Source organism: Periplaneta americana, chromosome 4 (assembly GCF_040183065.1).
Source record: "Periplaneta americana isolate PAMFEO1 chromosome 4, P.americana_PAMFEO1_priV1, whole genome shotgun sequence".
In the NCBI taxonomy this organism is placed as follows: Eukaryota; Metazoa; Arthropoda; class Insecta; order Blattodea; family Blattidae; genus Periplaneta; species Periplaneta americana.
This window is the reverse complement of record NC_091120.1, coordinates 121,782,652-121,806,594: the sequence shown is the minus strand read 5'-3', so window position 1 is coordinate 121,806,594 and position 23,943 is coordinate 121,782,652. Positions and strand designations below refer to the sequence as shown.

Below are 23,943 nucleotides of genomic sequence, written 5' to 3'. Positions count from 1 at the left end.
CCCAGCTTTGCTGAGATCGCTTCTATTTCGACTTTCCATAAGCTTGCAATGTGCTGTCACTCTTTTTACATGACCTATCAATTATTATTATTATACTATTATGCTTTAACTTGTATAGATGCCAAGAGCAAATCTACGAGTAACAGTCAGAAAATAATGTCTCCGATATATTTTTTATATATCGTCAACTTTGACTCATTTTCAGCACCTTTTCCCCTTTAAAACATTCTTATTGTGTGGAAAATATTTTTATAAATTTCTAGAATATTATTCTCAAACTGTTTAGTGGCTAATGAATAATTTAAAGCCATATTTCAAAGTTATTGAAATTTCCTAAGTCACATTATTTTTCCAAAAAGATGGGACAATCTCACCTCTTTGTCTCGAATCTCAAAACCATTGAATAAGCCTTTACAGGAGACAGTGTTACCCCTATATTATTATAGAAAAATGAATCTCAATAAGCAATAATAATTTCTATGTATAAAATAGTCATCATTTTCAGTAGATGAAGGATATAAATTAGACGAATAATACAATTTCATGAAAATTTCCATTTATTTTCATATTTTAAAAGTAATTTGAGGAGTGCAAAAGCAGACACAAAAAAACTGGGAAACAAACAATAATAAAGAAATTATTTGCAGTCATAATCGCTCAACTCTAGGACTCAAAAATAATATTGTTCCTCTTCACCGATACAGGTCTCGGAGTATCAATTTTCCTCAAAATGCTTTCCCATTTGTATTGGTAGATGACAGCTCTTACTTTCTTAATATTTTACGCAAACCTAATGGCTAATTTAGGGTGATCACGGAAGAAGCTTTTTATTCAATCAGACACTGGGGTATTGTCCTTGAATTTAGACATACTTACACCTTTGCGTTGCAGATTATACCGCACAGTCATTCTAAAATCAGTTTCATCCACAAGAAACCCAAACTATGATAACTTGATAAGATGGTCAACAAATGATTGGTCCTACCTATCGTTAAAGTCTTTTGGCCTCCCGGTGTTTTTGTGTACCTGTTTATCAGTTTATTCTACAAAGTTGTAATAGGGATTATATAATTTACCGTCGGTTTTATTTGGCTTAATCACTTCATTAAGACATCATCTACAGCTTTCCTCAAAGTTTCTTCATTGTAGTTTTTGTAGGGCCGGCTACTTGCTGGGGACACATGCATGTGCGTGGCATGATGGATCAGTACGTACCTAGACCTACCTATAAGAAAACAAAAACAAGTACCAGTATTTGTTGGTCTGCATGTATAGATATAAGTGCAAATCAAAAATAACTAAATTAATTTCCAATCAAAATATGAGGAAACTTTGATGAGACAAGTTACCCCAAATCGCTGTTAGAAACGCCACATTTCTCTAAACCCAACAAAATAATCTAAAATGTTGGCTCAATAATTGTAACTTTCATTGGTGTTTCAAATAGATATAGGCCTACAGTATTAAGGAATAAAAATTAATACTTCCAGCTTACTGAAGTAAGTTCAGACACCCATTGCAATAGAAACCTTACTGCACAAAAAATTGACTGAAAAATATAAAGAACACAACAGATTCAGTACAACGAACTGTGGAACCACAAAATCGAATCTGAAATTTTCATACTGAAACAAGTTCTGTCATATATCGGAATCAGGAATTAGTAACATGTTTCATTTAAAACAAATGTGAGATGGCACCACTTATTTTTTCTGTGATATGAGACATAGTCACACCAGCTGACGGTACTTATTTACTAGGAACACAAATATAAACTAAACTCAATCAAGTCACAGCTTTTTTTCCCAAGAGTCACATCCATTATAGTCCCGTGCTTTACTAGTACAAAATCAAAACTTTGAATAAGGGCGAGGAAAGCCGCGTGATAAGATTCTCGGTCCTCCATCTTTAGCCGCGCAGCACTATTATAGCATGGAAATTACAAAGGACAGTCATATACAGTATTCCGAAGTTGTAGTATAGAGGTGTATAAATGCAGCGTCAATACCAATCTTGCAGAGAAATAAACAACTGTTTGTTCTAGTCAGTGTGATATGCCACTACAGAGAGCTCATGTAGTTGCCTTATACAGGGCTTATGTGTGGTTCCGTTATTACAGCGTGCTTGCCGTACATAATCAGCTGAGTGCAAATTGGCTATTACATTAATTTCGTATATAAGCAATGAGGAAGCATTTGCAAAAACACGAAGACTAGGAGGCATGGGCCGTGAACAAAAAGAACAGAAAACGTTAAAAACTATTCTCCGCTGCAAACATCCTCCTTAAGACTTTCAGCAGCTTCACAGCTCCCGCGAATCACAGAAGTGCAGCGTTGCCTAATAAAGAAATATTGCTATCAAAGAGGATGTTGGCGGTCGGGTATTTATTTAATTCTGAAATGTAGTAGTTTGCCAGATACAAAACAAATGCATAGATAACTACTGTACGTCTGAAAAAAAAAAAAAAAAAAAAAAAAAAAAAAACATTATTTTAGGTCTTTCGACGAAGTTGATGAAGAGTTAGATGTTAATAGCGTGTGGGAAAATATCCGAGATAATATCAAAATTGCAGCTGAACAGAGCATAGGTTATTATGAAACTAAGAAAAAGAAACCATGGTTTGATGAAGATTGTTGCATGGTAGTAGAAAGAAGGAAACACACAAAATTGAAATTCTTACAGGATCCAGTTGAGGCTAATAGACATAATTATTTCAATAAAAGACGGGAAGCAAATCGTACACTTAGGATTAAAAAAAAAAAGAGAGATTGCTTGAAGGAAAAACTGAACGAGATAGAAACAAATAGTAAAAATAAAAATATTAGAGATGTATATAAGGGCATAAAGGAATTCAAGAATGGATATCAGGCAAGGGTAAACGTGATCAAGGATGAGAATGGTGACTTGCTTGGAGACTTTCATTCAATCGTGAATAGATGGAGAAAGTATTTTGGACAACTACTAAATATATATGAGCCAAATAGAAATGATTGGGACGAAATTGAAATACAAACTGCTGAGCCATTTATACCCGAACCCACACTTTCTGAAGTTGAAATTGCGATAGAAAATCTGAAAAATTATAAATCTCCAGGTATCGATCAAATTCCAGCAGAATTAATACAAGAGGGTGGAAGCGCATTATCTAACGAAATTTATAAGCTTGTACATGCTATTTGGGAAAAGGAAATTGTACCAGAACAATGGAAGGAGTCCATAATCGTACCTATCTTTAAGAAGGGGGGACAAGACTAACTGTAGTAACTTTCGAGGAATATCACTTTTGTTGACGTCGTACAAAATTTTTACCGATATTCTTTTCAGAAAATTAACTACATATGTAGATGAAATTATTGGGGATCAGCAGTGTGGTTTTAGGCGTAATAGATCAACTATTGATCAGATATTTTGTATTCGACAGATAATGGAGAAAAAATGGGAGTATAAGGTTACAGTACATAAGTTATTCATAGATTTAAAAAAGGCATATGACTCGGTTAAGAGAGAAGGTTTATGTGATATTCTTATTGAATTTGGTATTCCCAAGGAAATAGTACGATTAATTAAAATGTGTCTCAGTGAAAAGTACAGCAGAGTCCGTATAGGTCAGTTTCTGTCAGATGCGTTTCCAATTCACTGTGGGCTAAAGCAAGGAGATGCACCATCACCTTTACTTTTTAACTTTGCCCTAGAGTATGCCATTAGGAAAGTCCAGGATAACAGAGAGGCTTTAGAATTGAACGAGTTACTGCTGCTTGTCTATGTGGATGACGTGAATATGTTATGAGAAAATCCACAAACGATTAAGGAAAACACGGGAATTTTACTTGAAGCAAGTAAAGAGATAGGTTTGGAAGTAAATCCCGAAAAGACAAAGCATATGATTATGTCTCGTGACCAGAATATTGTACGAAATGAAAATATAAAAATAGAAAATTTATCCTTTGAAGAGGTGGAAAAATTGAAATATTTGGGAGCAACAGTACCAAATATAAATGATACCCGGGAGGAAATCAAACTCAGAATAAATATTGCAAATGCCTGTTATTATTCGGTTGAGAAACTTTTGTCATCCAGTCTGCTGTCAAAAAATCTGAAAGTTAGAATTTATAAAACAGTTATATTACCGGTTGTTCTGTATGGTTGTGAAACTTGGACTCTCACTTTGAGAGAGGAACATAGGTTAAGGGTGTTTGAGAATAAGGTGCTTAGGAAAATATTTGGGGCTAAGAGGGATGAAGTTACAGGAGAATGGAGAAAGTTACACAACACAGAACTGCACGCATTGTATTCTTCACCAGACATAATTAGGAACATTAAATCCAGACGTTTGAGATGAGCAGGTCAAGTAGCACGTATGGGCGAATCCAAAAATGCATATAGAGTGTTAGTTGGGAGGACGAAGGGAAAAAGACTTTTGGGGAGGCCGAGACGTAGATGGGAACAAAATATTAAAATGGATTTGAGGGAGGTGTGATATGATGATAGAGACTGGATTGATCTTGCTCAGGATAGGGACCGATGGCGGGCTTATGTGAGGGCGGCAATGAACCTCCGAGTTCCTTAAAAGTAAGTAAGTAAGTATAATTTTAGGTCAAACGGTTCCTTCTGTACAATTATTACAATAATATGGATTATAGCGCAGTGGTCTATCTTAATGCATTCCGGAAGAATAGCATAACTCAATGCACGTAGACACAAGAAAACAGAAAACAAACACATACGGTCAAGCGGACACACTGTTATCATTCTTCCACTGTATTAATATTTGCTCAAAAAGCAGGTTATTTATTTATTTATTTATTTATTTATTTATTTATTTATTTATTTATTTATTTATTTATTTATTTATTTATTTATTTATTCTGGTGTAGTTAAGGCCATCAGACCTTCTCTTCCACAACACCGTTCATGTGAAAAGAATTTCTGTTGCACCTGGTCATGGAGTGGGGGAGACCCGGGCAAAACGAATAACCCGGGCAACGAGAATAATGCCTATTTCTTAGAAACGCCAACAGATGGTGCTTTGTGCTATGTTGGGGAAGAATCCCAACCTCATTTTTCGTCATTCTAGCTAGTGAGAGAAGAAGTCAGCATGCGTTTGAAGAAAATTGACTGTTTTCTTAAAATATTTCAAGGTAAGAGAAACATATGTACAACATACAATACTGCAGAAACTCTTTGTTATGTGATAGTAATGTATAGGCGATACGATTACTTCAAAAATGCCATACTTACAAAGAAGATTATTGACGTTTGTAGTAACGGTCAGCGCGTCTGGCCGCGAAACCAGGTGGCCCGGGTTCGAATCCCGGTTGGGGCAAGTTACCTGGTTGAGGTTTTTTCCGGGGTTTTCCCTCAACCCAATACGAGCAAATGCTGGGTAACTTTCAGTGTTGGACCTCGGGCTCATTTCACCGGCATTATCACCTGCATATCATTCAGACGCTAAATAACCTAGATGTTGATACAGCGTGGTAAAATAACCCAATAAAATAAAATAAAAATTGACGTTTGTGTTTGTATAATTTTAAATGAAAAGCGAAATGGTGGCTGCGGGTAAAGTGAATAGGGCAAAGTGGATAACTTATCCCCTTTGCCCTGCCTCCTTTATTTGACTATATAAGTATTAGCTGTATTTTTGTATGTATTTGTCTATTGTAATAAAGCATGTGGAGGCATTGTACACAGTGGAGTCATTAAGTCACGCTAATTAAATTATAAATCAGCAACACTGATCTTAATTTTTACTTAAAATGGTCGTAATGTGTTTTCAGTTGTTTTAATTTTTCAAGAGGAAGATGGAACAAGCCAAATGGTCTGAAGAAGTCATGAAGAGACAACTTAAAGAAATAAAATCTTCCAATCAGTGGTTCTGCTATCTGACCATGCAACCATAATGTGTGTGTTGATGAAGATTTTGCTCCAGATCAACTTAGAGATCGCCCATTTGAGACAGAAATCAGCGAAACGACAGCTGGCTCAGATTTAACAAATTCTGCGGTGTCAGCTTCTTCAGCGGCTGAAGAAACAGTTAATGCTCACTCAGAATCAACTACTTCTGTGATGTCTTCATCTTCAGAGATTGAAGAAATATTGAATACATTAATACACCTCAGATTTTCAGTTCCGATTACATCAAAACCCTCAACATCGTCAGCAGGAGAACCCAAGTCACTTCTTTCGATTTAGACCAGTGCCAAAAGTGGATGCTCGAAAGATACGAGATAAACGAAGAAAATATCAGCGCTCTGAAGCTCTTACATCTATACCGATTACAAATGTTGAAAGAGAGGTAACTTATGGGCAGAAGCAAAAGCAGAAGAAATTCAAGTCTTCAGTGCCAGTAAAACGTCGACTTGTTCAAATTTGTATTTTGTACTAATCTAACGTGCTTTAAAGGGCTGTAATAACATTCTCATCGTCTCATATGACTCATTAACATCGTGTTTATGTGTTGATTTAATTTTATTATCAGTAAATAAAAATTGAATAGAAATGTGAAAATATTATAGGGATATTCACTTTGCCCGGGTACCCGGGCAAAGCGAATAATTAACTACATTTTCTTTCTCAAGTCATATAACTGTCAGTATGTACGGGAAACGAATTGCTGTTTTTTTAGATATGTGTACAACATGTGTCACAACCAATGTCACGAAGTTTTTATTTCGGGAGCATCAAAATATAGCCAGTGGCATTGTTTATTCTTAGCTTATCTGCTTTGCCTGGGTTTCCCCTAAAGCAAGTGGTAGTAATAAAAGAGAGACACAAAGTTGTGTTTTATGCAGATCACGCATAACTGATATTTAGAGATTACGAGTAATTTTTTTTTAATATTCCAGAGTTCTTCCTCTTTTAACAGATAAAAGGCTGAGTCTGGAGTCCTTTGACAAAGCGAAAACGGTTGTTTCATTCGCCGTAACTCGGAAACTAGTACAGATTTTGAAGAACAATAACTTTTAAAAGTAATTTCAATTCTTTTGCTACATTTCTCTTACTTTTACCCCCATCCAACGTGGCAAAACAAGAGAGTTTGCCGCTTACCAACTTTTGAAGATGTAAATGTCTATTTTGAACATATCACTTCGAAGTTTCTATTTTTTTCTGTCTCTTTTCAAAGAAGATTTAGATTTTAATTTTTTCTATGCTTTCCTTTCACATCATAAAAATTACAGCGCGACAGTGACAGTGTTAGAAGTTACAATGTGATAAATATTTAACGCAGCAGGAAACTGATTTCTCCGTCTCTCTGGCTCCGGTATCGACGTCTCTGTCTCTCACACGAGACATCACTCCTCTCACACAAGCTATCTATATTACAATGCCACAGTGATCTCTGATTGGTTCTCCTCATATGCAGGATATTTGCCGCGGAGAATAGTGGGAAATCTTATGTTACAAGAAGTAGACCTTCTAATGTTGTCATTCCTGCAAAGAGGCCTCCATCACATGAGGTAATGACAACTCTCAATTCTGTATTTACTGTTATTAAAACAAATGCAGCTGTAATGAGATCACTGTTTATTTGTTCTAGAGACTTACAAGTCGCGCTCAAACCTCCTGAAGTTTCGCGAGCGCCAGTAAAGCCTTGTTTCCACGGCACGCCGCAGCGTGTGGCTTGGCAAACCTCGAGCCGCTCGAGATCGCTTGTGGTCTGTCGAATTCCGACCACGCACCATTCCCACGGCGCGTCACGGTGCGTGGCTTGGCAAATCTCGTGTGAACCACTTCTTCATTGCCAGTCGTTCTTCAGTTTAATTTCTTCGCTGTGCTTTAATTTAATTTTTTTTTTTTTGGTTAATGGAAATAATTTTCAATAAAAATGCATAAAGTTTATGAATCGGACAGTGACGTTGAAGTAGACATTAATTTATGCAAATGTTGTTACAGTGTCTACGAATAACTACTTCAAAAATAAAAATGTGAGTAAATAAAAATTAAATGAAAAGTGAAATAATATATCGATGGGCGATCGGCAGAACATCTTAAGTGCCACTTTTTCAAAACTTGCGTTTTTTACGTAATGAAGAGGGAAAACAATGATGCACAGCCTGACAAAACGGCGCAAGCGAGTCTTTAATATCGAATGGGAAAACAAGGAAAACATTTTATCTTAACTGTTCAAGAATTATTTTAGTAACCAACAAATCGTCTTAAGACATGCCAAGTTCCCAAATAATCATTGTATCTTTTGTTACCAAGTGCGTCATAAGATAGAAATTTCGGCTCTTAAGATAACATTTATGGTTGTTAAGATATTTATTTCGGGTCCTATTCCTAGCAATAGACGATAAGATAATCAACTTTTTTTTCTGTTTATAATTCACAATATTTCATTACAGAAATTAGCAATCATTCTGAAATTAGTTTAATTTTACGTAAAAGCACAATGGTATTAAAACAGCTATAGAAACTATACAATAATGAGTATTTAAAGTCTTTTACGCTTTTTCTCTTAACTAATTCATTGTAGGTGTTCTTGTCGTAATCACTGAACGTCTATTGTTGTAACATACTGCGCACGAATAAAATCAGCACAGTAGTTTGCTTACTATGCTATTGGAATCAGTGCAGTTTGTGACTAAAATGATTAAAGAATTAACTTTCCTAAGTAGAGGAAAATTCCTCACCACTTTGTCTTGACAGAACAAAAAAACAAAAAAAAACAGCAGACGATCAAAGTCATTTGAATATGTGATGATAACCTTCAAATATGTGAAAATTAAAGTTTGTCAGAAATTTTTGGTGGTCATACTAAAGATTTCCCAGATGACCCTTCGCTACACCAGAGATCAGTCAATTTGGCGGATAAGATATTTTAACAAATAGCCAGTCAATTTGGCGGATAAGATATTTTAACAAATAGCCATTGATATATAAAAACCTATGTTTCGTCTTTCCACATCATCAATAAGAACTATTACGAGTATTTAATAAGAAATGATCATAAGCACTTCTTACTCCTTGGTGTGTAAACAGTGTGCAAAAATAACGCCATTTTGTCGTATGCGAAACATTCTGCTTGTATAATTCGACAGTTCCAGCCCCACTTCTTGTACTGTTTTTGAGTTTCATCGCCAACATCCTGTAAGTAGCCATCAGATGTTCCTTCTTCTTTTTTAGCTCTATCAAAGAACACTCAATGCTTGCTTAAATTACTCAGAATTCGTTTCTAGCATCATAAACCTGTTTCCTGTCTTTATGGTGTTGATCTTGTGGATTCCATATTCGCTACACGATCTACAACAGGCCGTCGGAACGGATGCACGAGCCGCACACAGGCTTGTCATCCGTCGATCCACAAGCCTTTGATGTCCAAGCATTTACCGGCATTTGACGGGAAAGGTCGAGCCACCTCGCGCAATACGTCTTTACGTTCCCACGGCGCGAGGATTGACAAACTTCAGACCAGGTTCGCTATGGGAACGGGGCTTAACATGCGAACGCGACGTTGTCACAAGTACTCTCTCCGTCTCTGTCTCTCAGCGGTAGTAGTTTTAAAACTGTGGAGCGCGACCCTTTACCTCAGATTGGTTTGATAAGGATGATATAGAAGGCGTCTTAATAATAATAATAATAATAATAATAATAATAATAATAATAATAATATTCTTCTTTTATATAGGTCGTAACCTGTTTTTCTTCACGCTTTATCCTGGAGATTCACTAGATGTTGATTATTATTGTTATTGTTATCCAAATATTGAAACCCTATTTTACCTTTGGTATATTAGGGTTGTAGTTTGTTACATGTGAAATACATTATGTAGTGATAATACACAATTTTAAAGAATTAATAGTAGGTGTGAATCATAGTTACAATATAAATACACTAATTAAGAGACAGTAAATAATACTAAGGGCCTGTACTACGATCGCCTGTTAAAGCTCCAGATTCGTAAACTCCAGTTTAGCAATCTGGAAGTTAAATATTTTGTTCTGTACTACCAGCGGATTTTAACTGCAGGATTGTTATCCGGAAGATATAGTAACATTTTTATTACGTTGGCAATGAAGTTACTGAAAATGTAGTGAAATTTATTGCGTTGGTATACCTTTCCCCGCGTATTTCATGTTTATGTTCCGTGTTTATATGGTACTATTTATTTTGAGGTTTTATTGTAAGCATTATTGTTATTATTTATTATAATGCTGAAACTCCAGCCAAGAAAATAACAGAGTGAAGAACAGAAAATTACACATACTATATGAAGAAACTTTACATGGAAGCAAAAGGTAAGATTTTAAAGGTTATGTTTCTTTTCGAATAGTAATAATTCCTTCAATATGATAGTATTTTGGTTTTAATTAGTAGGCCTAAAGAGGACGGGTGCGGGTTCCAGCAAAAGTGCGTTTTTCTCCATAATCATTGTTTTATTCATGTGTAACTGCACAAGAAGTGTAGGTGGCAATTATTTTTGTATTGTAATTAGGTAATTTCCTAGAAGACGGGCAAAATCCAACATGGCTGACGAAAACTACCAAAAACCTTCTGCCAACTATGAAGTTCAAATGTCACTAAACATCGCAAAATCAAAGATGAAAAATCAAATATATATTCATATTTTTAAAGAAGAACAAGCCCTCCAAAAAAATGAAAATATATTTAATTTCTCGCCTTTTGTTTTTTTGGCGTTTGGTGGCATTCGAACTTCATATTTGGTAGTACTTTTCTGGCAGTTTTCGTCCGTACTTTACCCCCAAAAATCACTAAAACACAAAACAAAACATAATAATTTATCACCTTATCAAATAAAATTCAATTCTCATCGACGTCTTCAACGACAACCTCTTCACTTCCAGTATAAATGACATAGACTTTAAGGCAATCTAAACTTAAACCATGCAGGCAACAAAGAACTAAACCAACACTTTGTCGTACAGTCAACTTTGCATAAATAAACCACGTGTTTAGACTAAATGAAATTCTCTTCGAACACTTATTACATCTTAACTTCTACAGAAAATTCAGTAAATAATTCCTTTAAACCACAGGAAAACAGTTTTCTTCTCAATATTCAACACAATCCTTCTTCACCAGCGAAAGAACTAAACCAAAATCGACACAAAATTTAATAGATAAATTTCAGAACACGGTTTCCTTCCTTTCCCTCTTACTTCAAAATTCCAATCTTGTGCACACAAAATAAATTATTGGCACTGAAAAGTGGCTTTTCGTAAGCATGATGATGCGCATTCGACAAATGCAGACAAATCTACAATGTAACACCACTCACGTCAAACAACCAAGAACAACAGGACAACGTCATTATCCATGAAAAATTAATGAAAATTCTAGAATTAATGATAACTATAACCAATCAAATCGAAAGAAAATCACAAAAATCATAAAATGAGAAACTTTCATTAGCTTTTAGCCATCAGACACAACATAACACCACTCACGTCAAACAACCAAGAACAACTGATAACGTCATTATCCATTCAAAATTAACGAAAATTCTAGAACAAATGACAACTATAACCAATAAAATTAAAAGAAAATCACGGCGACACCTAGTACAAAAACCTAGAACTAACATGTAAAAGTCACTAAAAGATCACTAACATTTAACTCTGAAATAAAGAAGTTGGTAATACTTACTATATTCAACCAAGTGCCCGTCTTCTATGAAATTACCTGTAATTAATATTAAGTGTGCTTTCAGTTTGTTGTATAGCCTACATTATTAGTGAATAGGGCCTATTTCGGTAATTTTTTTAGAAATAGTGTACTCACGGCTTCAAATCATGGGTCGAAGGCATAGTAACTCGTTTAAAAAGAAAAGTTCACTGATACTGATAATAATGAATGATGTTTTTGGCCTGGGATTTCTAACCAACATTAGTACAGCAAGGTACACTGTTCCTAGCAAATTACCAATATTTCAGCATGTTAGGCCTACGTATTTTACTGTTAGTAAATGGGCGGATATTTTGTATTAGGCCTATAATACCATTCGATCATAAATAGGGCCTAACATTATTTTTTAAAAGAACAGCATGAGGTGGAGAGACGTTTCCACTAAAATGCAATATCTGTTGCTGCTACCAGTTCGACTATAATCACTCACTGTAATGCACATTCAACACCTCGTAAAATAACACAGAAACAGAAGATATTAAGTTTTTTCCAAAGTTTCTATGTACAGTATAGTCATATGTTTGATATTGTACAGACAATCGTCCAGTAAAAGCTCTTGCTTATTTAGGTATAGAAACTTAGATAAGGGAAAAAGAGAAATACAGTATATTTTCTAATGTTGTAGGTTGCATATGGAATTAACCTAGTTTTACTTCCTTTTTAGTAATATAGAATGAAGCATGGGAAGAATATAGTAACATCAGCACAAATACAAGGACCTGAAAACAGCTGAGAAGCAAATTTGAATTCTTGGAAAAGAACACAAAGAAAATTGCTGCTGCAGAGAGACAATGCAGGCTACAAACAATTGGAGCCCCTCCAACTGAAGCAAAACCAAATCCAAACTTAGCCAAGGTAAGTGATTTAATTCTCCTATCAATTGAGTGATTTCTCAGTGATTTTCATTCATATTCAATGCATAAGTTCACTTATATGTTAATTTATACAATTATTACATAATAAGCAGAGGAAATTGTATAACACAAGTTTGAATTCTTTTTATTTATTTGTTTATTTATTCATTCACTCATTTATTTATTTACTTACTTTTGTTACAGCCGAAGTAGTAACTAAACCAAGTTCCACTGATACCAGTGCAGCTAATAACACGAATGAGGTTAGTGTGTAAGGAATTAAGAGTCAGAAGAAGAGATGATGAGCTTTAGAGATAAAAAATGATATTAGATTCTTGAAAATTGTTATACAAATTTAATTTAATGTCGGTATTACATTATAATACTATTATTTCTTTTTTATTTACAGTACCATTCAGGTTCACAGTGCAATTCTTTAGTTTTTGAAGTGAAACTGGACATCCCAACAATATCTCCAGGTAATTTGATTTATACTACAAAACGTTCTTTCACATTCTACGTACGATGCTTACTTTTCCAATCCGAAATAGCTGTAACATGTAAACACATTTTCAGCCAACATGTTGAAAATAAAACTAACACACATACTATATGAAATCTGCAGCAAGCAGTAGATAAATTAGATGCAAAAGTTAAAAAAAAAATGTTAAAATATAAATTGTACATAATGATGAAATGGTCACAAGAAATGGATGTCATAAAAACTAAACATCATTGTATTATAATATTATGTGGGATTTGAGTAGGAATTTGAAATTTATAAATGTAGGCCTAAAAATAGAAAGCACACTAAACTGAAGAATTTATTTTGAGATTTCTCTGTAATGGGTTTGTAATTAGATTAGGCCACATTATGTTAAGTTGTATTTCAATTTTACCGTGAGGATTCTCACTTTGAAACTTGTGAATGATTTCTTGTGTACAGAAAAACGGAAAAATATTTTTTCATAAGGTAAAACAGAAACTGACTACACTCTATTTACAATAGAACTATTTGCTTGGTTTTCTCTCTCTCTTTTTTATTGCAGCTTCACTTTCTTATTGTTAAAAATGAGTTTGGATTAATAGCACGTTAGAAAATACAATACTGTTACAGCTGCTGACTTTGAAGTGTCCACACATTTATGATAAAACATCATCTTTCTCCAGAATTAAATATCTTAAGAATTAATTCCACTCTTAAAATATTACAGAGTCAGCTGGTGCAGCAGATGAAGGTCTTCCACTGTACGGGTATTTACACAGTGTAATGAAAGTAAGTTTTAAGTGAAATTACTGGTTTATTCAGTGTAGGTAGTGTAGGCTAAACTCAGAAAGATCTGAATATAAGCATATATCCCTCTCTTAAATATTTCAGCTGATAATGGGATAATAGATGATCGAGTTACACCCCAAGGATGCTTTAAGAAAAAAGAAAGAAAGAAAAAGCAAGCCTCTGAGGAATGCATTAGCCACATTGAAAAATCTTTCTCCATCTGTGAACTGTAAGTTTAATGTTGACTTAATTTTACTTGAGATGTTAGAAATTCATGAACTTCAGTACTATTACAGTGATTTCTTTAAAAAATACATTAGTTGAAAGTTGGATGCTAACATTATAACATAGAATGATTTGAAATAAAAGTAAGTCATATCCTCATGTTTGCAAGGAGATGGGGTTTGGAATATCAAAAGTAAGATTTGGAGTTTTTACATTACTTTTTCCTCCTCTTTAATGGGTGGTCTATCTACAAAGACATCTTCAATTAGTGGCAGAAAGTAAATGCTACAATAATCACCCATTCTTTATGTTTTAACAAAAAATATGTTTAATTTTGTTGACCAGATTTGTTTGACCTGGATGACTGGGAGATTACTTCTTCTCATCCTTCTAATGGAGTGATAATGTCTTGCAGCTGTTCTTGATCCCTGTGGTCTCTGGCCTCTGCTTTATCTGCTAGTCTTCAGGATTAGGTTCGAGTCAGGTGATAATTATTAGCTAATCTAAGGTTTCTGGTTGGGTTCGGGTCTGGTTCAGATCAGGCCGAGATGGGCCGGGCCTAAGAATTATGGCCCGTGCAGATCTCTAACAAATGGGGCTTATAGCTGAAGTTGGCTCTGCCACAGTTTTCCAAGTTTTGTGTATTTGCATATGTATTTGTGTTGTGTTTAATTACAGTTACTATGTACTCTTATGTATTAGCCTGTATATTATTAATTTGTAAATATGACATGTACCATAGCATATATAATGAGACAGTGGATGTAATAAATGATTATGCTTATTGTGTCTTCTGAAAAATGTCGTGTTTTGTTCACACAAAATAAATAAATAAATTTTAAATTTAATTGCAGCTATAGTGCATCTCTCTTGTTTTAAGTACACATTCACAGAGTACCTGAATACAATTGAAGCGTCAGCTGGAACAAAGTTGTAAGTTACAAAATTTTCATTCGGTGTGTTTCCGTGTAATAATGTTCTATGTCATGTTACCTTGCTATACTCCTTGGCTTGCAACTGTCCATCAATGCAGTACGTGAAATTTGTCCACTCAAAAGTTTGCTACCCTCATAAGAACAAAGTTGTACGCATATACACATTTTTGCAGCTCCTGTAAATTTTACCAAATATAACTTATAACGTTGTTCCTGCCGACGCTTCAATTAATGTGCCTCTTGAAAAATGTTGTTTTACCATATTTTGCTTATGTAAAATAAATTTGAATTACAGATACAGTGCATTTTTATTGTTTTAAATAGCCTACAATGTACCTGGTCATAATTTTTAAAATGTATTTATCAAACCTTTGTGTTTGAATCATCTTAGGGCCTGTACTACGACTCTCGGATAAAGTTCTAGTTTAAACTTATCCGGCAGATGGCATATTTATCCGGAAGTTGGGTTGTAATTGCGTACTACGACTTTTGGTTATGTGCAATCTGGAGGCTAAACTTCCAGATTAGCAATCCGAGAGGCAGAGTAGCAGATTGGCGTTATCCGGAGGTTGGAACTCGGTGTTGAAATCAAGATGGCTGCACGTCGTACAGCTGGTGATTTGAAGGATCAATTTAATTTTGATACTGATTCTGATGATAAGTTCTGGAGCAGATACTTCGTTATATCAGAACAGCAAAACGAATTAGGCTGCGTCCAAATAATTTTGAAGAATGGGATGACGAGAAATTTTTTAGACAGTTTCGAATAACGAAACCTACTACATGAAATCAATTATCAACTGAAACAAGACACAGCTCGTAAGTACACAGTTAATAATAAGCTACACTATTTCTGTAGGTATTACATCAATATTTTATATATAATAGCACTATAATAATTACTTTGAAGTACAGTAACCTGTAATACAGTAGAAATGAGGTTAGAATGTTGCTTCATGCAGGTGTTCTGTTGCCCTTACAAGATATGAAGGTGATTGATATAATAATATAGGGCAACCTACAATAATAACAGTTTCAAAATACTATATAAAAAATAATAACAGTATATAATATATCAAAATCCTTTATATGGTAAATTACTATTTCTTCACAATTGCGTTACCACTTCAAGATACAAATGTATTCACATATTTGGCTTTTAGTCAAGTCATATGTACCATAAACGAAAGAAAAATTGAGTGCCGACACCAATTTCCCAAATAAAGGTGGAAAGTTGCTGTGAAAGTGGAGTGCGGTGGAGAGGTACGGGTAGGCGGGATCGCTCTATCGAGATAGAAGGGTAGGCGGCAGGGAAGGGCAACACATTCATTTCATTACTGTGTTTCCTTACTAATTAAAGGGAAAAGACAAGTTTTCGTAAGATCGAGTTAGTGACAGGTTAGTATGATTTGCATATATTTACAATTGTCTAAAAAAAAATGTCAAAACTACATCCAAACCTCTCTCTTACAGGCTATCCTGTAGGGAGTCCTTGCCTTCTTTTGGTAACGCTATTGTAAAGATTTACCGGTAAAGTTGTAACCAAATCTCATTGTTTATATATTTTTACAGAAATAATGCCTTACCTCCAATGGACCAACTACTACTGGTATTGAGATTCTATGCCACTGGGAGAACATTGACAACAGTAGGAGATTTTTGTGGGGTCCACGAAGTTACAGCAGGAACTGTTGTCAATCGAGCTAGTGCTGCACTTGTTGCTTGGTTTAATTGAAGTGATGACTTTTAATGCTTCATTGGGAGTAGTTTTATTTGCTCCAGTAATTAAGTGCAAGGCTTATTCCCCCCCCCCCCCCCCCCAAGGGATTCTGTCTCTTTTTGATGCTGTTACGAATACTTCTGAATAGTATTTTAATACAGGTTTTATGTATATATTATAGGTCTTGATTAAAGTTTTCCTAGAACTGTTTCATTTTGTGTCTGTTAGTTGTTTAGTCAACTCTCCGAAGATAGATTGGAATACCAATAAGGCATCACTCATGAGACAACTATCAGGAGATAATGTGGTAGGGTGGCAAGTTCCCTTCTCCTTCCTTGCATATATAGCTCACCAGTAGGAGTAGGCCTAGCATATTTCACTAATCAGACTTAAGATATGCTTGCTATATACAGTATTATTATTTAACAAACTGTAACAATTTATTGAATTTTAGACGTGAAAGTTTTTCTTCATTTCCTGAAAGTTTTGGAATTGGCATTTATGTTTTGCAAGGGAGCTGTTTCATTCACGCTAGGCCTAGTGATTCATGTATGCAAACATATTCATATCGTTACTTTTTATATATATTTTATTGCTTGGATCCCTCACAGTGATGTCTTAACAGGCTAAGATGATTCAAACACAAAGGTTTGATAAATACATTTTAAAAATTATGACCAGGTACATTGTAGGCTATTTAAAACAATAAAAATGCACTGTATCTGTAATTCAAATTTATTTTACATAAGCAAAATATGGTAAAACAACATTTTTCAAGAGGCACATTAATTGAAGCGTCGGCTGGAACAACGTTATAAGTTATATTTGGTAAAATTTACAGGAGCTGCAAAAATGTGTATATGCGTACAACTTTGTTCTTATGAGGGTAGCAAACTTTTGAGTGGACAAATTTCACGTACTGCATTGATGGACAGTTGCAAGCCAAGGAGTATAGCAAGGTAACATGACATAGAACATTATTACACGGAAACACACCGAATGAAAATTTTGTAACTTACAACTTTGTTCCAGCTGACGCTTCAATTGTATTCAGGTACTCTGTGAATGTGTACTTAAAACAAGAGAGATGCACTATAGCTGCAATTAAATTTAAAATTTATTTATTTATTTTGTGTGAACAAAACACGACATTTTTCAGAAGACACAATAAGCATAATCATTTATTACATCCACTGTCTCATTATATATGCTATGGTACATGTCATATTTACAAATTAATAATATACAGGCTAATACATAAGAGTACATAGTAACTGTAATTAAACACAACACAAATACATATGCAAATACACAAAACTTGGAAAACTGTGGCAGAGCCAACTTCAGCTATAAGCCCCATTTGTTAGAGATCTGCACGGGCCATAATTCTTAGGCCCGGCCCATCTCGGCCTGATCTGAACCAGACCCGAACCCAACCAGAAACCTTAGATTAGCTAATAATTATCACCTGACTCGAACCTAATCCTGAAGACTAGCAGATAAAGCAGAGGCCAGAGACCACAGGGATCAAGAACAGCTGCAAGACATTATCACTCCATTAGAAGGATGAGAAGAAGTAATCTCCCAGTCATCCAGGTCAAACAAATCTGGTCAACAAAATTAAACATATTTTTTGTTAAAACATAAAGAATGGGTGATTATTGTAGCATTTACTTTCTGCCACTAATTGAAGATGTCTTTGTAGATAGACCACCCATTAAAGAGGAGGAAAAAGTAATGTAAAAACTCCAAATCTTACTTTTGATATTCCAAACCCCATCTCCTTGCAAACATGAGGATATGACTTACTTTTATTTCAAATCATTCTATGTTATAATGTTAGCATCCAACTTTCAACTAATGTATTTTTTAAAGAAATCACTGTAATAGTACTGAAGTTCATGAATTTCTAACATCTCAAGTAAAATTAAGTCAACATTAAACTTACAGTTCACAGATGGAGAAAGATTTTTCAATGTGGCTAATGCATTCCTCAGAGGCTTGCTTTTTCTTTCTTTCTTTTTTCTTAAAGCATCCTTGGGGTGTAACTCGATCATCTATTATCCCATTATCAGCTGAAATATTTAAGAGAGGGATATATGCTTATATTCAGATCTTTCTGAGTTTAGCCTACACTACCTACACTGAATAAACCAGTAATTTCACTTAAAACTTACTTTCATTACACTGTGTAAATACCCGTACAGTGGAAGACCTTCATCTGCTGCACCAGCTGACTCTGTAATATTTTAAGAGTGGAATTAATTCTTAAGATATTTAATTCTGGAGAAAGATGATGTTTTATCATAAATGTGTGGACACTTCAAAGTCAGCAGCTGTAACAGTATTGTATTTTCTAACGTGCTATTAATCCAAACTCATTTTTAACAATAAGAAAGTGAAGCTGCAATAAAAAAGAGAGAGAGAAAACCAAGCAAATAGTTCTATTGTAAATAGAGTGTAGTCAGTTTCTGTTTTACCTTATGAAAAAATATTTTTCCGTTTTTCTGTACACAAGAAATCATTCACAAGTTTCAAAGTGAGAATCCTCACGGTAAAATTGAAATACAACTTAACATAATGTGGCCTAATCTAATTACAAACCCATTACAGAGAAATCTCAAAATAAATTCTTCAGTTTAGTGTGCTTTCTATTTTTAGGCCTACATTTATAAATTTCAAATTCCTACTCAAATCCCACATAATATTATAATACAATGATGTTTAGTTTTTATGACATCCATTTCTTGTGACCATTTCATCATTATGTACAATTTATATTTTAACATTTTTTTTTTAACTTTTGCATCTAATTTATCTACTGCTTGCTGCAGATTTCATATAGTATGTGTGTTAGTTTTATTTTCAACATGTTGGCTGAAAATGTGTTTACATGTTACAGCTATTTCGGATTGGAAAAGTAAGCATCGTACGTAGAATGTGAAAGAACGTTTTGTAGTATAAATCAAATTACCTGGAGATATTGTTGGGATGTCCAGTTTCACTTCAAAAACTAAAGAATTGCACTGTGAACCTGAATGGTACTGTAAATAAAAAAGAAATAATAGTATTATAATGTAATACCGACATTAAATTAAATTTGTATAACAATTTTCAAGAATCTAATATCATTTTTTATCTCTAAAGCTCATCATCTCTTCTTCTGACTCTTAATTCCTTACACACTAACCTCATTCGTGTTATTAGCTGCACTGGTATCAGTGGAACTTGGTTTAGTTACTACTTCGGCTGTAACAAAAGTAAGTAAATAAATAAATGAGTGAATGAATAAATAAACAAATAAATAAAAAGAATTCAAACTTGTGTTATACAATTTCCTCTGCTTATTATGTAATAATTGTATAAATTAACATATAAGTGAACTTATGCATTGAATATGAATGAAAATCACTGAGAAATCACTCAATTGATAGGAGAATTAAATCACTTACCTTGGCTAAGTTTGGATTTGGTTTTGCTTCAGTTGGAGGGGCTCCAATTGTTTGTAGCCTGCATTGTCTCTCTGCAGCAGCAATTTTCTTTGTGTTCTTTTCCAAGAATTCAAATTTGCTTCTCAGCTGTTTTCAGGTCCTTGTATTTGTGCTGATGTTACTATATTCTTCCCATGCTTCATTCTATATTACTAAAAAGGAAGTAAAACTAGGTTAATTCCATATGCAACCTACAACATTAGAAAATATACTGTATTTCTCTTTTTCCCTTATCTAAGTTTCTATACCTAAATAAGCAAGAGCTTTTACTGGACGATTGTCTGTACAATATCAAACATATGACTATACTGTACATAGAAACTTTGGAAAAAACTTAATATCTTCTGTTTCTGTGTTATTTTACGAGGTGTTGAATGTGCATTACAGTGAGTGATTATAGTCGAACTGGTAGCAGCAACAGATATTGCATTTTAGTGGAAACGTCTCTCCACCTCATGCTGTTCTTTTAAAAAATAATGTTAGGCCCTATTTATGATCGAATGGTATTATAGGCCTAATACAAAATATCCGCCCATTTACTAACAGTAAAATACGTAGGCCTAACATGCTGAAATATTGGTAATTTGCTAGGAACAGTGTACCTTGCTGTACTAATGTTAGTTAGAAATCCCAGGCCAAAAACATCATTCATTATTATCAGTATCAGTGAACTTTTCTTTTTAAACGAGTTACTATGCCTTCGACCCATGATTTGAAGCCGTGAGTACACTATTTCTAAAAAAATTACCGAAATAGGCCCTATTCACTAATAATGTAGGCTATACAACAAACTGAAAGCACACTTAATATTAATTACAATACAAAAATAATTGCCACCTATACTTCTTGTGCAGTTACACATGAATAAAACAATGATTATGGAGAAAAACGCACTTTTGCTTGAACCCGCACCCGTCCTCTTTAGGCCTACTAATTAAAACCAAAATACTATCATATTGAAGGAATTATTACTATTCGAAAAGAAACATAACCTTTAAAATCTTACCTTTTGCTTCCATGTAAAGTTTCTTCATATAGTATGTGTAATTTTCTGTTCTTCACTCTGTTATTTTCTTGGCTGGAGTTTCAGCATTATAATAAATAATAACAATAATGCTTACAATAAAACCTCAAAATAAATAGTACCATATAAACACGGAACATAAACATGAAATACGCGGGGAAAGGTATACCAACGCAATAAATTTCACTACATTTTCAGTAACTTCATTGCCAACGTAATAAAAATGTTACTATATCTTCCGGATAACAATCCTGCAGTTAAAATCCGCTGGTAGTACAGAACAAAATATTTAACTTCCAGATTGCTAAACTGGAGTTTACGAATCTGGAGCTTTAACAGGCGATCGTAGTACAGGCCCTTAGCCTGTTAAGACATCACTGTGAGGGATCCAAGCAATAAAATATATATAAAAAGTAACGATATGAATATGTTTGCATACATGAATCACTAGGCCTAGCGTGAATGAAACAGCTCCCTTGCAAAACATAAATGCCAATTCCAAAACTTTCAGGAAATGAAGAAAAACTTTCACGTCTAAAATTCAATAAATTGTTACAGTTTGTTAAATAATAATACTGTATATAGCAAGCATATCTTAAGTCTGATTAGTGAAATATGCTAGGCCTACTCCTACTGGTGAGCTATATATGCAAGGAAGGAGAAGGGAACTTGCCACCCTACCACATTATCTCCTGATAGTTGTCTCATGAGTGATGCCTTATTGGTATTCCAATCTATCTTCGGAGAGTTGACTAAACAACTAACAGACACAAAATGAAACAGTTCTAGGAAAACTTTAATCAAGACCTATAATATATACATAAAACCTGTATTAAAATACTATTCAGAAGTATTCGTAACAGCATCAAAAAGAGACAGAATCCCTTGGGGGGGGGGGGGAATAAGCCTTGCACTTAATTACTGGAGCAAATAAAACTACTCCCAATGAAGCATTAAAAGTCATCACTTCAATTAAACCAAGCAACAAGTGCAGCACTAGCTCGATTGACAACAGTTCCTGCTGTAACTTCGTGGACCCCACAAAAATCTCCTACTGTTGTCAATGTTCTCCCAGTGGCATAGAATCTCAATACCAGTAGTAGTTGGTCCATTGGAGGTAAGGCATTATTTCTGTAAAAATATATAAACAATGAGATTTGGTTACAACTTTACCGGTAAATCTTTACAATAGCGTTACCAAAAGAAGGCAAGGACTCCCTACAGGATAGCCTGTAAGAGAGAGGTTTGGATGTAGTTTTGACATTTTTTTTTAGACAATTGTAAATATATGCAAATCATACTAACCTGTCACTAACTCGATCTTACGAAAACTTGTCTTTTCCCTTTAATTAGTAAGGAAACACAGTAATGAAATGAATGTGTTGCCCTTCCCTGCCGCCTACCCTTCTATCTCGATAGAGCGATCCCGCCTACCCGTACCTCTCCACCGCACTCCACTTTCACAGCAACTTTCCACCTTTATTTGGGAAATTGGTGTCGGCACTCAATTTTTCTTTCGTTTATGGTACATATGACTTGACTAAAAGCCAAATATGTGAATACATTTGTATCTTGAAGTGGTAACGCAATTGTGAAGAAATAGTAATTTACCATATAAAGGATTTTGATATATTATATACTGTTATTATTTTTTATATAGTATTTTGAAACTGTTATTATTGTAGGTTGCCCTATATTATTATATCAATCACCTTCATATCTTGTAAGGGCAACAGAACACCTGCATGAAGCAACATTCTAACCTCATTTCTACTGTATTACAGGTTACTGTACTTCAAAGTAATTATTATAGTGCTATTATATATAAAATATTGATGTAATACCTACAGAAATAGTGTAGCTTATTATTAACTGTGTACTTACGAGCTGTGTCTTGTTTCAGTTGATAATTGATTTCATGTAGTAGGTTTCGTTATTCGAAACTGTCTAAAAATTTCTCGTCATCCCATTCTTCAAAATTATTTGGACGCAGCCTAATTCGTTTTGCTGTTCTGATATAACGAAGTACCTGCTCCAGAACTTATCATCAGAATCAGTATCAAAATTAAATTGATCCTTCAAATCACCAGCTGTACGACGTGCAGCCATCTTGATTTCAACACCGAGTTCCAACCTCCGGATAACGCCAATCTGACTCTGCTTCTCGGATTGCTAATCTGGAAGTTTAGCCTCCAGATTGCACATAACCAAAAGTCGTAGTACGCAATTACAACCCAACTTCCGGATAAATATGCCATCTGCCGGATAAGTTTAAACTAGAACTTTATCCGAGAGTCGTAGTACAGGCCCTAAATACGTTATGCAATAATTACTTTCAGTTAAAACAAAATGAAATAAAATTAGAAATTATAATCGAAGGTGTAGAGAAATTGCAAGATTATTACATTAATTTGTGATCTTATACATAATTTTAAGCAATATTAATGAGATAATGCACATAATTGGCGTAGTTACAAATAAAATACCTATTATATAGTTGGTTTGCGATAGTAAAGAAAAAATAAAAACAAAATTACTTATGGTTACAAACTATATACCTGTCATCAAATACTCAACAATAGTAGAATCTATAATACAAACATAGTTATTGTTGTCATTACTATTATTATGTCCCAAAGATAGACACCTTGTTTTACATAGTGCATTAGGATTTTATAACATCATTAATTTATATACAATTAACAGCTACAGTCTTGCGTGGATGTGGTGTATAAACTCTGTGAATTGTTTGTAACAACATTTTTTTCTAA

The 23,943-nt window shown here is 34.3% G+C and overlaps 3 long non-coding RNA genes across 10 annotated transcripts; 2 read left to right on the top strand and 1 right to left on the bottom strand.

The window, feature by feature from the left end:
* The first annotated feature begins 12,183 nt into the window (after positions 1–12,183).
* LOC138698166 (uncharacterized) lies at positions 12,184–14,847 on the top strand. 3 transcript variants are annotated; one of them, XR_011331745.1, is made up of 5 exons: positions 12,184–12,502; positions 12,706–12,764; positions 12,911–13,777; positions 13,880–14,006; positions 14,418–14,845. It is a non-coding gene; the product is annotated as an uncharacterized lncRNA (long non-coding RNA). The 3 variants fall into 3 exon arrangements; XR_011331744.1 differs by having other exon boundaries at positions 12,911–14,006; positions 14,348–14,847; XR_011331743.1 differs by having other exon boundaries at positions 12,911–14,006.
* Positions 14,848–15,334: 487 nt separating this feature from the next.
* LOC138698165 (uncharacterized) lies at positions 15,335–16,863 on the top strand. Its single transcript, XR_011331742.1, has 2 exons — positions 15,335–15,756; positions 16,510–16,863. It is a non-coding gene; the product is annotated as an uncharacterized lncRNA (long non-coding RNA).
* A 902-nt stretch (positions 16,864–17,765) lies between these two features.
* LOC138698164 (uncharacterized) lies at positions 17,766–23,488 on the bottom strand. Of its 6 annotated transcripts, XR_011331740.1 has the most exons (8): positions 23,057–23,488; positions 21,155–22,303; positions 20,110–20,300; positions 19,848–19,906; positions 19,632–19,701; positions 18,835–18,896; positions 18,606–18,732; positions 17,769–18,194 (listed from the first exon to the last, which is right to left on the bottom strand). It is a non-coding gene; the product is annotated as an uncharacterized lncRNA (long non-coding RNA). The 6 variants fall into 6 exon arrangements; XR_011331738.1 differs by having other exon boundaries at positions 17,767–18,194; positions 18,835–19,701; XR_011331739.1 differs by having other exon boundaries at positions 17,768–18,194; positions 18,606–18,896.
* Between the last annotated feature and the right edge of the window lie 455 nt (positions 23,489–23,943).